The 13,773-nt window shown below is 34.9% G+C and overlaps 1 protein-coding gene across 11 annotated transcripts in view; it reads left to right on the forward strand.

The window, feature by feature from the left end:
• Mgat4c (MGAT4 family, member C) overlaps positions 1-13,773 on the forward strand; it is a 710,365-nt gene that overhangs the window by 665,594 nt on the left and 30,998 nt on the right. For all 11 annotated transcript variants that reach the window (XM_006514002.1, XM_006514003.1, NM_001205098.1 and 8 more), the window contains one exon: positions 3,855-3,904. The gene's annotated coding sequence lies outside the window, so the exon portion shown is untranslated. The remainder of the gene's footprint in view (positions 1-3,854; positions 3,905-13,773) is intronic.

The following is a 13,773-nucleotide window of genomic DNA, read 5'->3' on the forward strand; positions in this document are numbered from 1 at the left end:
TTTTTCAAGCTATTATACAAAATAACATAGAGAAGACTTCTTTATACTCATTCTGAAACAAATATCACTATTTAACAAAACCATACAAAGGTGTACTGTCAAAAGTCAAACTCTTCCTGTTGTAAATAGTATTATCTGTTATAAATACAATTCTAAAGAATTTATTAAGATCCCTTTAGAGTTAGCAAACAAAGTTTAAGGTTTTTTTTTTTTTAAATGAGCACATAAAACCAGCAGTATTTCTACAAATTGATAATGAAGAAGCTGAAGAGAAACCAAATGCATCATTTACAAAGTCATAAAAATTAATACCTGAAAATAATTTTTACAATGGGTGAATGACCTTTCTCATGAGCTACATGTCACTGATAAATGAATTTACAAGAAAGTCAGACAAAATAAAAATATCCTATGTTTATGAATTAGAAAAATAAACATTGTTAAGGTGTCCAGGTTATTCAAGCAATCTTTATATTCAATGTAAAACTCACAAAATATTGATGACAGTTCTAGCAGAGCAAAAAAACTACAATTCTAAAATATTAAGGGACCACACAAGTTCATGGTTAGACTAAGACTCCTGAGCAATAAAAGCAAAGGTGAAAGCCATTCGTACACTTCTCTTTAATAACATAGAAATCACAGTAGTGAAAAAATTAAATAGAGAAGTCCAATAAAATAGGGCATAGAATCAAGAAATGGATGTATATATTTATAGCTACAAACTATGGGTCTTTTTCTCCCTTCGCTTCCTCTAAATCCCCTTGTCCACCTATGGTAACTTGAATGAGAATGTCTCCCATAAACTCAGATGGTTGAGAACTCGGTTGATAGTAGTTTAAGCTCTTTGGGTCGCTCATCTTTAGGTACATCTTTAGGAAGTGTAGCCTTGTTGGAGGAAGTATGTCTCTGAGAGGTGTGGGTTTGAGAGTCCAGTAGCCTCATACCATTCTCAGTGCACTCTGTCTCATGCTTGAAATTCAAGATGTGGGCCTTAGGTTTTTTGTTCCCACTCTCATATCTTTGCTCTATCATCATTGAATTTAATCCTCTGGAAACTTAAGCCCAAGTAAACTCTTCTCTAAGTTGCCTTGGTCATGATGTTTTATCATACCAATTAGAACAGTAACTAGGATGTTCACCAAAATATTGCTTTCCCAGCTTCGTGTCTCTTTTTACAAATCACACTAAGTCAAGTGAGTCATGCCCAGATGTGCAAGGGCCATCCACTAGAACATGGGACTTATACACGTTCCCATAGCCTCAAAATATTATTCTCAGTTAGCAACTGTGAACTGCCAATAGTACCAAAATAAATGGTGTAGCCTAGATATCATCTACTGTATCCATATCAGAATTTTGACAGCATAATTTTCCCTCCATTTTCTATTGTTCAAGAAGAAAATTTATACATTAAAAAGTGTTATGGTCAAATCCATCACTAATTCCCACCCGTGAAATTCTTCCCTTGTCCTCCTTGCTATATATCTCTCCCAACATTACAGAGGTTTTTAATCCTGTAACATCTACTTAGTGCTCTTTTATTAAAGTACATGCATGGTTGTAGGGCATGGGCCATCACGGGTCACATCCATGAAGAAAACCTCAAGTAGCTTTATTTTATTTCTTTTAATATGTGGAATAAGGTTCATTATTTTTCCTTTATTTAATCCAGTATTTGCTTTCAGGTATGTCACTTCTGAAGTACAATCATGTGATAACTTCTCCAAGTACATAGAATTATCACGCAATATCCATTCATATAACATTAAAAGTTCTGAATGTTGTATAATAAAACATGTTTCCAACTGTTGATATTCATACAAACATGTAATGGTAGACTTTTCCACCCATGCCCTAGTTTCAGAATAACAAATATGAGGCTAATTTGTGTATGCATAAATGCTTAGGCCATAATCTTGAGCTTATTCCTTGATTAGCTCATTAGATATATAACACATTTATTCTATTCTATGTCTGCCACCAGCTTGTTAGTTACTCCTCAGTTTTTTATATATCCAACTGCCTTAGAGGTCAGGTGGTGAAGTTCCTTCCTTCTTGACTCATTCCCACAATTTTATCTCTCTCTGCTGGATATCCCACCTTCTGTTTCCTCTCTGAGCTAATAGGTCATCAACTTTTTATTGACAGGTGGATATTTCAACATGTTACATAGGTGAAGAATAAAGGGCCATATTCTATATAGTGATCATGAAATACTACTGTGAGAATGAGATACTAAAATTCATGTGTATGTGAATGATTGTGATGAGAACGAGGAGTAGGAGGATTGGAAAAAAGATCCAGGTCTGTTATAAACCATTTGACCTTGAATGAGAATGATATTCTAAAAGGCAAATGAGTTTATCTTAACTCATAAGCATGGGCTAAGAGAAGTCAATGGAGACACCACTGTAGATAACTAAGACCATAGGGACTTTTCCAATGACTATGGCCTTTATGTGGACTTAAAGAATTACAAAATAATATATGCTTGAAATTTTATTGAAGAAAACAACATCTTTGCTCCTTCTAAGAGATACATGAACAATTCTGAGCAGTAGTGGAATTTTAGTAATATAAAGGCTACTTTTATGTATACAAGAAAGCATTAGTGTTAAGAAATGCTATATTTATCTCTTATTCTTCCTTTGGTTAAAGCAAATGCAAAAGACTTTAGAATGAGGCAATCTTTTACAAAATGTGTTCCACATTTTTATTGTAGTACGGCTTTGGTTTTCTTGTGAATGCCCTTGTTAACATAGTCTGGCAGACATTCAATAGCAAACTGTGTTCCGGGCAATGAATTTATAATGTTGTAGCAGGAACAATCTTGTGAACGTTGTAAGCCCTTATAGATGATGGAAAAATCAATACCATGGATAAATTTGTAGCACACTTCCCTATGCATTTTTAGGTGAAGAAAAACTCAGTACTATGGACTAAAATCCTTTTCATAGAGAATAAGTGAAATATTTTAAAGTATATTTCATTGATCAGCATAAAGTCAATTATGTTAAAAATAGTTATATATGTTACATTTATATTGTTATATTACATATAATTTAAAATTTTTGATAACTTTAAATGCATAATTTAATGCAGCAAAAGAATGTCTTATTATAATAAATTAAGCTAAATGTACTCTTTATTTTGGATCTATTTAAAAATGTAAATAAAAGATGATTGAATTACATGGACACTTTGCCCCTTCTTAGAATTGGGAACAAAACACCCATGGAAGGAGTTACAGAGACAAAGTTTGGAGCTGTGTCGAAAGGATGGACCATCTAGAGACTGCCATATCCAGGGATCCACCCCATAATCAGCTTCCAAACGCTGACACCATTGCATACACTAGCAAGAATTTGCTGAAAGGACCCAGATGCTGTCTCTTGTGAGACTATGCCAGGGCCTAGAAAACACAGAAGTGGATGCTCACAGTGAGCTATTGGATGGCTCACAGGGCCCCCAATGGAGGAGCTAGAGAAATTACCCAAGGAGCTAAAGGGATCTGCAACCCTATAGGTAGAACAATAGTATGAACTACCTAGTACACCCCAGAGCCCGTGTCTCTAGCTGCATATGTATCAGAAGATGGCCTAGTCGGCCATCACTGGAAAGAGAGGCCTATTGGTCGTGCAAACTTTATCTGCCTCAGTACAGGGCAACGCCAGGGACAAGAAGTGGGAGTGAGGTGGGGGAGCAGGTGGGGGACTTTTGGGATAGCATTGGAAATGTAAATGAAATAAATACCTAATTAAAAAAATAAGCACATTTTATAGAATCTTGTTCTTTTTATCAAAAATGTGTCATTTAACTATAGTAGTAATATTGAACTTTCTCTCTTACAGGGTGACAATAGCTTTTATACAGGACAGATTATGTCAGCTTCTTTCTTAAGGTAAGATGGTTACACTGCTATATTTTGAGAGAATGTGTGTGTGTGTGTGTGTGTGTGTGTGTGTGTGTGTGTGTGTGTGTGTGTGTTTGTGTGTGTGTGTGTGTGTGTGTGTGTGTGTGTGTGTGTGTGTGTGTGTGTGTGTGCATATATTCTATAAATAAAATTTTCTGGTAGTAGCTCCATTTTGCTTGTGTTTAGGAATCTGACCATTAATTCTATGTTCATAATCACTTTTGCTCACCTGCATTACTTTCACAATAATTCTGATGATATTTCTAAGACAGCTCCTGAGTAGATTATATATAGCTTGGTTATTTAATTTAAAAAATATGTTACCTATTAAAATAGAGTAATGGGATAAAAATATAATATTGTTAGACATGAAATAAAATATAACTAAAATAAGTAAGCGCAGCAAGCCTCTCACAGACATATATTAATAACTTAAATTTCCCTAAGAACCCAAATGCATTGTACTTTTCATGAACCTCTAGATTTTTCAGTTGATTTCATGGATAGCTATGCATTGTTATTTAAAAGTTGGTTAACCCTACCAAATAGACTACCAATTAGAAAACCCAAGAGTTTTTGTTTTATAAAGATGCTAACACATAAAACTTCATGTTTTTCAGATAAGTGTGAATAGAAGTGTTTCCCTTTTTTGGATTAAATTCAATAACTACTCTCTGCAAACCCTTATTTCAAACTAATTTATGACAAATTTTCAATATTTCCTTTTGTGACGATTTTATGCTTCTATGATTTCTTTCCCTTCCCTAAAGCTAGATCTTTTAAGCACGTTAATCTAATCAGGCTGTTGAGGTTTGTCAAGAGAAAAAAAATGGGTATGACATTTGTTTGAGTAATTTGGAATAAAGGAGGTAATTTGTGTTTATCTTTTAATATTTTATGCTTCTCAAATAATATGAATTTTAATGCTTTTGTGATTCTTCTAATTATCATTAATACATATGTATCATCTACAAAAACAATAGATGGAAAGCCTATTTAATTTATGTTCATTGGTGTAGTTAACAATAGAGTTCTTTGAAGTAGGACATGAATAGACATTGGATATGAAAGTCCATTTTCACAAGCTGTTTTCTTTTACATTTATATTACTTCCCATCATGCCCTGTAGCAAATACCATCTGATTTTCTCCAAATATTTGAAGTAAATATGATTCATCTTTCTTCTTGTTATATCATAGAGCAGAGATCTGTGATTTTATTCCGTAATTCTTGCCTGCCTACTACTCCAACTAAACAAATCTCAGTCAAGAAGGCAATAGCAAAACACCCAACAAAGAACACTGATTGAATAAATCGAGTTGGGTTTCTCAGACTGACAAAAGAATATTTTCATCAAGTGGTAGACATATCAGAGTCCAGTATCAGCCCATTGAGCATCTTCATAAATCTGTTATTGAAGTAGTGAGATGCGTACTCACTACATCTTGAAAGCAATACTCATACAATTGTCAGAAAACACCATATATGTGCAGAAATAACATATTCCTTCAAGAGAAAGAATGAAAACACATGGTTGCCCTTTCAGCACAAAAACATTTTTGATATTTCTATTCATCTGAGAAGGTTTTGGAGATCCCCAAGAAATCCTTCAAGTACCATTGAAAGAACTGATAATTTAGGGACTCAGTATCATTTTTCTCAATAAGTCAACGTGTAGCCTAAGCCACTCTTGGTTAGGCTTCAGTGTTCTCAAGTGGCCTAGCAATTCATCTGGAAAGAGCTACTGAATTGTGAAGTAGATACTTGCCTTAAGGTAACCTTGATTAAGAAGGTTATGACTTCTATTCATGTGTCAACATACTGAATGTTTGACCATGTTACAGAAAAGATACGTAAACCATGGGAGTATTTCTTTTTTAATTCTAAGAGGAAATTGTATATTCTTAATTATAGTGAGCTTATTTGATGAGAACATGGGTTTTTTAAAATATGTATTTGTGTCTTGCTTGCATGTATGTCTGTGTTGGATCCCCTAGAACTGGAGTTACAGACAGTCATGAGCTAACATGTGCGTGCAAAGATTTAAACTTGAGTCCTCTGACAGAGCAGTCAGTGCTCTTAACCATTAAGCCATCTTTTCAGCCCAAGAATATGTTTTGCAAAGCAGACTAAGTTCATGGTTGGAAATCAGGGCCCTCTGTATGTTCATGTGTGTAAAAGAGGATATATGTGTGAGTACACTCACACATACATCTCTCTTTGTATGTAGCCCAGAAATCAAACTCAAATTTCATGTTTCAGAAATGCTATCAATCAACTTTGGAACATGGTCTCTTTATCACCTTGAAGCTCATCAATTAGGTTATGTCAATAGTTCTCAACCTCCCAAATGCTGTGACCCTTAACACAGTTCCTCATGTTTTGGTGAACTCCACCATAAAATTATTTTCATTGCTACTTCATAAATGTAATTATGTTGTGAATCATAAAGTAAATATATGAGGTGCAGGATATCTGATATGTGATGCCAAAGTGGTCATAACCCAGTGACTCAAAATCACTGGGCTATAGTGTCTATACGTGAGATGCAGAAATTCTGCTCTTTCTGCCTCTGTAACACCACAGTTCTATGTGTGGTCACTGTACATGACCTTGTTGTGTGAGTTCTACAGATCAAGCACAAATTCTCACATTTTAAGGCAACCACTATACTAACCAATAGAGCCACCTATTGGGCACTAGAATCATGCCCTTGATGAGATAAACTATAAAGTTACACAACAAAGGAAGTGCACGTAATAGAAGTAAGGTAGAATACTTCAATGGCAACTACCCACAGTACTACAATATATGAACAATATATGTCCTTTTTTTAAATTGTCTTTGTTTTGGTGAGCTTTACTGTATATAATAGAAATCCGTAGAAACACTTCTAACATATTAGTTCGGCAGTATATGATACATGTTCAACTATACACAGAGCATCACTGTTAAACAATACCATGGCTATATCAAGGGAATAAAATAAATGAAAATGTGACATTGATGGAAAGTTTGTTATATTTTAAATTTTTTTTCAGACAGTACAAATACTATTTGATCTAAAAAGACATAAATATCTAGATGTGGCTAAATCTTAAAATACTTGAGAAAATAAAAGGTAAGTATCAAAAATTCCCCTTCAAGCTAGAGAGGAGGCTCGGCATAGTAATCCTGAAGACCTGGGTTGATCATCAGAATCAACAACTCAGAAGTCATGCACTGTGCTTGCAATTGCAGTGCTGGTGGAGTGGAGGGAGAGAATTCCTGAGTCTGGCTTGCTGGACTGCCAACCGAGTTCTTGGTGCACTGCAGGCTAGCGAGGGAACCTGTCTGAAAGCACAAGCTGGGAAGAGTCTGAGGAACTGAGAATGTTCTTTAGCCCCCTAGGTGTGAAATCAAACTACAAACATAAATTACACCAACACAAACACACACAATGAACCTGATTTTCTTCAGATAATTATGAAATATATGTCTGGAACATATTTCATCCTTATAACTAGACAAATACACAAATCAGACTGTTACTTATAAATCATCAAAAAAAAAAAAACCTGCTAGATGCCAGACACGTAAATACAGTGAACATGATAGGCAACTTTACAGATTTGACATTGGTGCTTTCCTTCTTCATTCAGAGAGACTTTTTTTTTACAGTATGTCCTACATAAATCTTCACCTAAAGAAGAATCATTCCATTAAGAGCAGAATCAATACAATTTTGCGGCTTTCATTCCCTTTAATGTCTATATCACTGCTCCATAATTAACTCTGGAATAATAGGCATAATGTCAATGAGCAATTAGTGAAATTAGCAAAATGTCAAGAAATTTGAACAGGCAAAACTTAGGAAAAAAAGAATCTTCCCCTAGAAGTTGAAGGAGGTTTTAATTAGATCCAAACAATATTGCAATGTGGGAATGAGTTATGACAATGTATTCTATTTCCTACTAGTAGCTATTTATCTTGATATTCATCTTTCCTTTGTGGTACTGGGGGATTTAATCACCCCAGCTTTTCATACTTGGACAAGTCAATACTTTATGAAATCTACAGCATATGAACATAGTAGGTGCTATAATAATGCTACAGGGATTTTTCATGTTTTACAAACTGTATAGTGATTTGTTATTAGTATTAATAAATTTAAGATTCATAAATTATTCTCCTCTCCCTTTCTTCTTGCATCCCTTGCTATAAGTTAAGAGTCCTGGATTATCATGCATTACTACGTAGAAATAACTTATACAAATTCACTGCAACTAAATAAATATTGCTGTATATGTTCTTCTACACAGGAGTGAGAAGAAAGTTCTAGAAACAATGTGTGAGGAAATGTGTAGGCTATTTTGTTCAGTTTCACTTTCTGTACTTCACTGTGATCCTGAGAATGAAACAGATGTGAACCTTCTTTTCTCAGTTATCATTACCCTTGGGGTGAACGTATTACTACATTGAATGTGATTGTGTTGTTCACAATGCATGTGTTTCCTATATGAGGCTGAAACCAAGTTGATTATATCTGGCACTCAATGGAAAATGCACAATCGTATATGAGCCAGTAATAATCACTGACCACTACAAATCCAATTTAAGGCTCAGTATCAATTTTAGATGTTATATGAAGGTATTATGACTTTGATATTGGAATGGACATGTTAGGTGCTTTTGTTGGTGGCTGAATATAATGGCTACATGCAATACTATAATCTTGTACCCTAAGGACAATTTTGCATCCTTTCAAATATACTACAATGGATGTTGGGAAAGCTTTCGCTCAGCTCAGTCCAATCTTTATAAAATTGAGTTAGTTATGTGCACTATTTGGCATTGATTTTATTTCCTCTTGGCATAAAGGTCAGTGAATGGTCTTCACCCTTCTTTTCAGCTTGCATGTTCTAACTATGTTTGATTTTATGTCATTTTTGAACTTTAATAAGCAATTAATCATATTTGAGCCACTTCGTCAAATATAGTGACCTCTGTACCACAGTATAACTAGTATTATACAAAGAAGCAATGCATATGTATTTGCTGCATCTAAATCTTGTTCTTTTTTCCCCTTGTTTAATGCTTTTAATTAAAAAAAAAATGCTACTTAGGGAAGACTATTGTGGACTAAATCACCAACTCATAACTCTCTTTAGAATGCAGCAGCCCAGTGTGTTGTTAGTCCAACAGATTCTCAGCAAGCACTTGAAACCTTAGAAAGGTTTTTGTTGTTGTTGTTGTTATTTTCATTCTTGACTTAAGTCTGTTCAGATTTCTTCTTTGTTGTCATTTATTCTAGGCATTAAATATAGTAAGATACAATAATACAGGACTCTGTATTATAAATCATGATCCATAGTTGAATGACAGAACCTGGTATAGTAGCAGTTTTCATTTTACAAACATAGGCTGTTTACAACCAATTTTCCTTTTCACCACAATGAGATGTTAAGATTCCAAAACATAAGATAGATGTGTATAACACGAGGATGGCCAATGCTTTAAGTTGGTAAAACTCTTGTGTGAGTTTGCACATGAATTACACCATTTACTGCCAAATGTTTTCTTCCTTTAAGGTATGTTATTCATGATTTCATATATGCTTTTTTTAATTTCACTGTGCTATTCTTAATAGGCAAAAGAAGCATACTTATAAATCCATGAATCTCTGTAAATAAGAAATTTGTTGACTGTCATTAGATGAATGTTTTTAGACTGCCCCTCAAAACAAACACTTGTGAATTTAAGTTAATCTCTAGATATCCTCTTTTCTAAAATAGCTGTTCCATCTTTTCACTTATAATGTTAAAGAGTGCTATGTACACTAATTAAAAATATGAAGAGGCAATCCTGGAAGGAATATAATTGCAGTGTATCTGTCCACAGGGATGCTCCATTGAGTCTAAGGAAACTATCTTCACTCACTTCATGCATAACCATTGAAGAAGATAAAGCGAAGATTGTAATAATTCATGGCCTTTAATAAATATTTAAGAAGTTTCTAGCCTCTATTTTCTTTAGGGAGTTTAGGCTTCTGACAATTTAAAAACAAAACAAAACAAACAACAACAAAAAACAAAAACAAAAACAAAACAAAAACCAGGAAACTGTGATTACCCAAAGCTGAAGGAGAATGAACTCTTGCATATTTAAGAGGATTTGTTGTTGTTGTTTTGGTAGATTTTATCAGAATAGATCTAGGTGAGGTACTTTAGATGTATATAAATGGGCTACTTGGAGCTATGCTAATTGCTTATTAATGACAGCAGATTCAATCCTGCCCTACTATTACCTGGATGTTAACTTTTATTTTCCAACCTCAGTCTACTTTAGAGCTCTTCCTGCTTTGATCTGATACACATTTGTCTTAAACTAGGGTGAATTTTAACAAGACTGGGAAAGCTCTCTCCATGGGCTTATTCCCTTCAATTGATTGACTCAAATGCTAAACACATAAAACTATGAGGTACCAGTCAATGAACACAAGTTCAATTCTTTTATAGTCACAAAATCGTTTACTCTTTATGCCAAGTGATAAAGAATAAATAGAACCAGCCACCCAGTTTGTATTCATGTCAAGAAATCACTGTAGAATTCTGTCACATATAATTTTGATATTAATTAGGCTAATTCATTCCATAGTCTATTTTTCCACAATCTATTGGGCACTAATGGCTACATTTTGAAATCTTTCAGCCAAAATTTCTATAAGCTCTGTAATAGAAGTATAAATTCCATAAGATCATTATCTTGGAGTGAGGAAAGAGTTGAAAATTAAACTGTTGTCAACCTGAACAGTTATCAAGCATTTAGTTATATTAACTCAATAAAAAAATCTTGCAAATCAAGAACTGACATACTAAATTTAAATTTTAAAACATGATATTAAAACTATTACTATAATAACATGACTAGCCAGGAGAAAAGTCATAGTGTTTTCACCAGTGTCCCAGGCCTCTATATTCTATCCTTAAAGTTGATATCTCAAAATGAGATGATATTTGAAGCTACCTTGACACATAATTAAGAGTTAGGCAAGCTTTCAAGGAGAATGAAATTTTGAGTTATATAGCTGTCTCTTGTGAGACTATGCCAGTGCTTGGCAAATACAGAAGTGGATGCTCACACCCGCCTATTGGAAGGGACACAGGATGGAATGGAGGAGCTAGAGAAAGTACCCAAGGAGCTTAAGGGGTCTGTAACCCTATAGGTGGAACAACAATATGAACTAACCAGTAGCCCGAGAGCTTGTGTCTCTAGCTGCATATGTAGCAGAAGAAGGCCTAGTCGGCCATCATTGGGAAGAGAGGCCCCTAAGTCTTGCAAACTTTATATGCCCCAGTACAGGAGAACACCGGGGCCAAGAAGTGGGAGTGAGTGGGTAGGGGAGCAGGGGGGAGAGTATAGGGAACTTTTGGGATAGCATTTGAAATGTAAATAAAGAAAATATCTAATAAAAATCTAATAAAAATATTTAAGAAATTAAAAAAAAATAAAAAGAAATAGCTGTTCATTCTTCTTCGTTGCTTTTTGGCCTAGATGTCCAGCAACTGATGAATGGATAATGAAAATGTGATACACTTACACAATGGAATATAATAAAAAATATAATAAAAAAAGAAACAAGTTGTTTCGACTTAGTTTTGAGACCATTAATAAAAGCCTTCTTCAGCGATGATGACACAATGCTTCCCAACACATTTTAATCAAAATATTAATCAGGGGTACAGTCTTCTGATTTTGATTAACATTTTTCAACAGTCTAGTCTATGATTTTTTAGAAAATTAAATGTGTAATCTTTACAAAGCACTTAACCTTGTGTCTAGGAAAAGTTGTTGCTATAGTGACCAATAGATGCAAAGGATGGAGACCTTATTCCCATAGGATTTACTACAGGAGAAAAAATAATTTTTGGGGAAAAAAAGAAACAAACATGAACAAAACCATATCAGAAACTTTTCTGAGATGATGAACAGTGAGGCTTTGGGTGCCCCCAAGTAAAAGTGATAGAGTAGAATAACTAGGAATCAGCTCAATATTTGTCAAACCTAACGGTACACTGCTGAAATTCATCAGTCAGGTAGCACTGAAAAGTTGTGCTATTATAATTAGTCAAAATAAAAGGGCAAGATTTAAAACAAATACAGATCACACAAAGAGAACATACATACACACACACATGACTGCAGGGAGGGATAGAAAGGGAGGAAGGAGGAAGGGAGGAAAGGAGGAAGAGATGGAGGGAAGGAAGGAGGGAGGGAGGGAGGTAAGGAGGGAGGGAGGGAGGGGTGAAAGGAGAGGGAGAGGGAGACAGAGGAAGAGTTGGGGGAAAAAACACAGACCATTAACTAGAATAAAAACTTTGGAAGTTGGTAACTGTCAGAGGTGTTCTTCAATGTGGAAAAAGTGTCTTAGACTTAGTATAATATTGTATCTCTAATTCCAGAATACTGGCACACACTAAGCATTGGTTCAGCAAGTTTGTTGTAAAAAAAAAAGAAAAAGGCATGCATTTTTGCATATTATAATATTTATGGGTCTATAACTGACTTGAAATGAAATGATAATAAATACATTTCTTTGTCTTGCTATTTCTGCTCTGATTGGACTTCAGCATCTCTCAAAGATACAGAAATGACCCATCTTCTGTTGTTACATTAGCTTGTTAGGTTATATTTTCACATGGGAAAAAATTGTGTATCTTAAAGGGGAAAAGAGGATGGGAAAAGGATCCACCAGAACAAGGAATTATAAAAAACGCTACAGTAAAGGTTATAAAGCATATTTATTTGAAAGAAAAAAATGTAGAAATACTTCGATTCCCCCTACTTCCTACTCAACGCCCTTCCTATTAGAACCCACTCTCTTTCAGTGACTTATTAGAAAATAAGCAGTCTTTTTAAAAAAATAAAATACAATAAAAACTAACACATCAGAATTGAACAAACAGAAGGAACCAAGCCCAAAGGCACAAGCATCATGCACCACTTATTACCACTCTCTGGAATGTAAGCCAGAAGCCATGACATAAGCTCAATTACCTACATAGCTGTCTCAGACTGGGAGTTCATATAAGCTTTGCTCTGTTGATTTAGAGAGATTTTACTTTTGTTGGTGTCCTCCATCCTGTCCTGTCCTGCTCTTATACTCTTTCTGCCTATTCTTACACAGGAGTCCCTGAACCCTAAGGATTTCACAGAACATCTCACTTAGGTCTAAGTGTTCCTAACTGAGAAAGCTCTCTCCCTCCCCCTCTCCCCCTCCTTCACCCCCTCCCCCTACCCCTCTCTCCCTCTACACCTCTCTCCCGCTCCCCCTTCCCCTCCCCCTTTCTCTCTCCTCTCTCTGTCTCTCTGTCTCTTTCTGTCTCTATCTCTCCATATGTGTGTGTGTGTGTGTGTGTGTGTGTGTGTGTGTGTGTGTGTGTGTGTGTGTGTGTGATTTTAGGCAGCTTCTGCACTTGATCTTAGCCAAAAGGCCGAGAAGCGATTTAGGCAGCTTCTGTATTAGGGTTTCATCCTGTATTTCCCCAGACCCCTCTGCTCTATATTCAGGGACAACACATTTAACTATAACTGTGGAACCTGGAGAAATTACAATCAGGCAAATAGGAAAACCTAAGAAAATGTATTTAACTATTCCGTCAAAAGCAATAATTTTGACCTGAAATTTATTGGATAAGTTATCTATCTAGTTAAAATGCTCACTATAAATATAGATTCACTTACACTAATATTATATTTAATACACAGGGATGCTCTACAGGACTAGAGGACTAGAGAACGTTGAAAATATCATGCATCATTTGACTGAAATGTTTCCATTAAAATTCATATAAAAATAGGTATAAAAGTATATTATC

The sequence above is a fragment of the Mus musculus genome, chromosome 10 (assembly GCF_000001635.26).
Source record: "Mus musculus strain C57BL/6J chromosome 10, GRCm38.p6 C57BL/6J".
Lineage (NCBI taxonomy): Eukaryota > Metazoa > Chordata > Mammalia > Rodentia > Muridae > Mus > Mus musculus.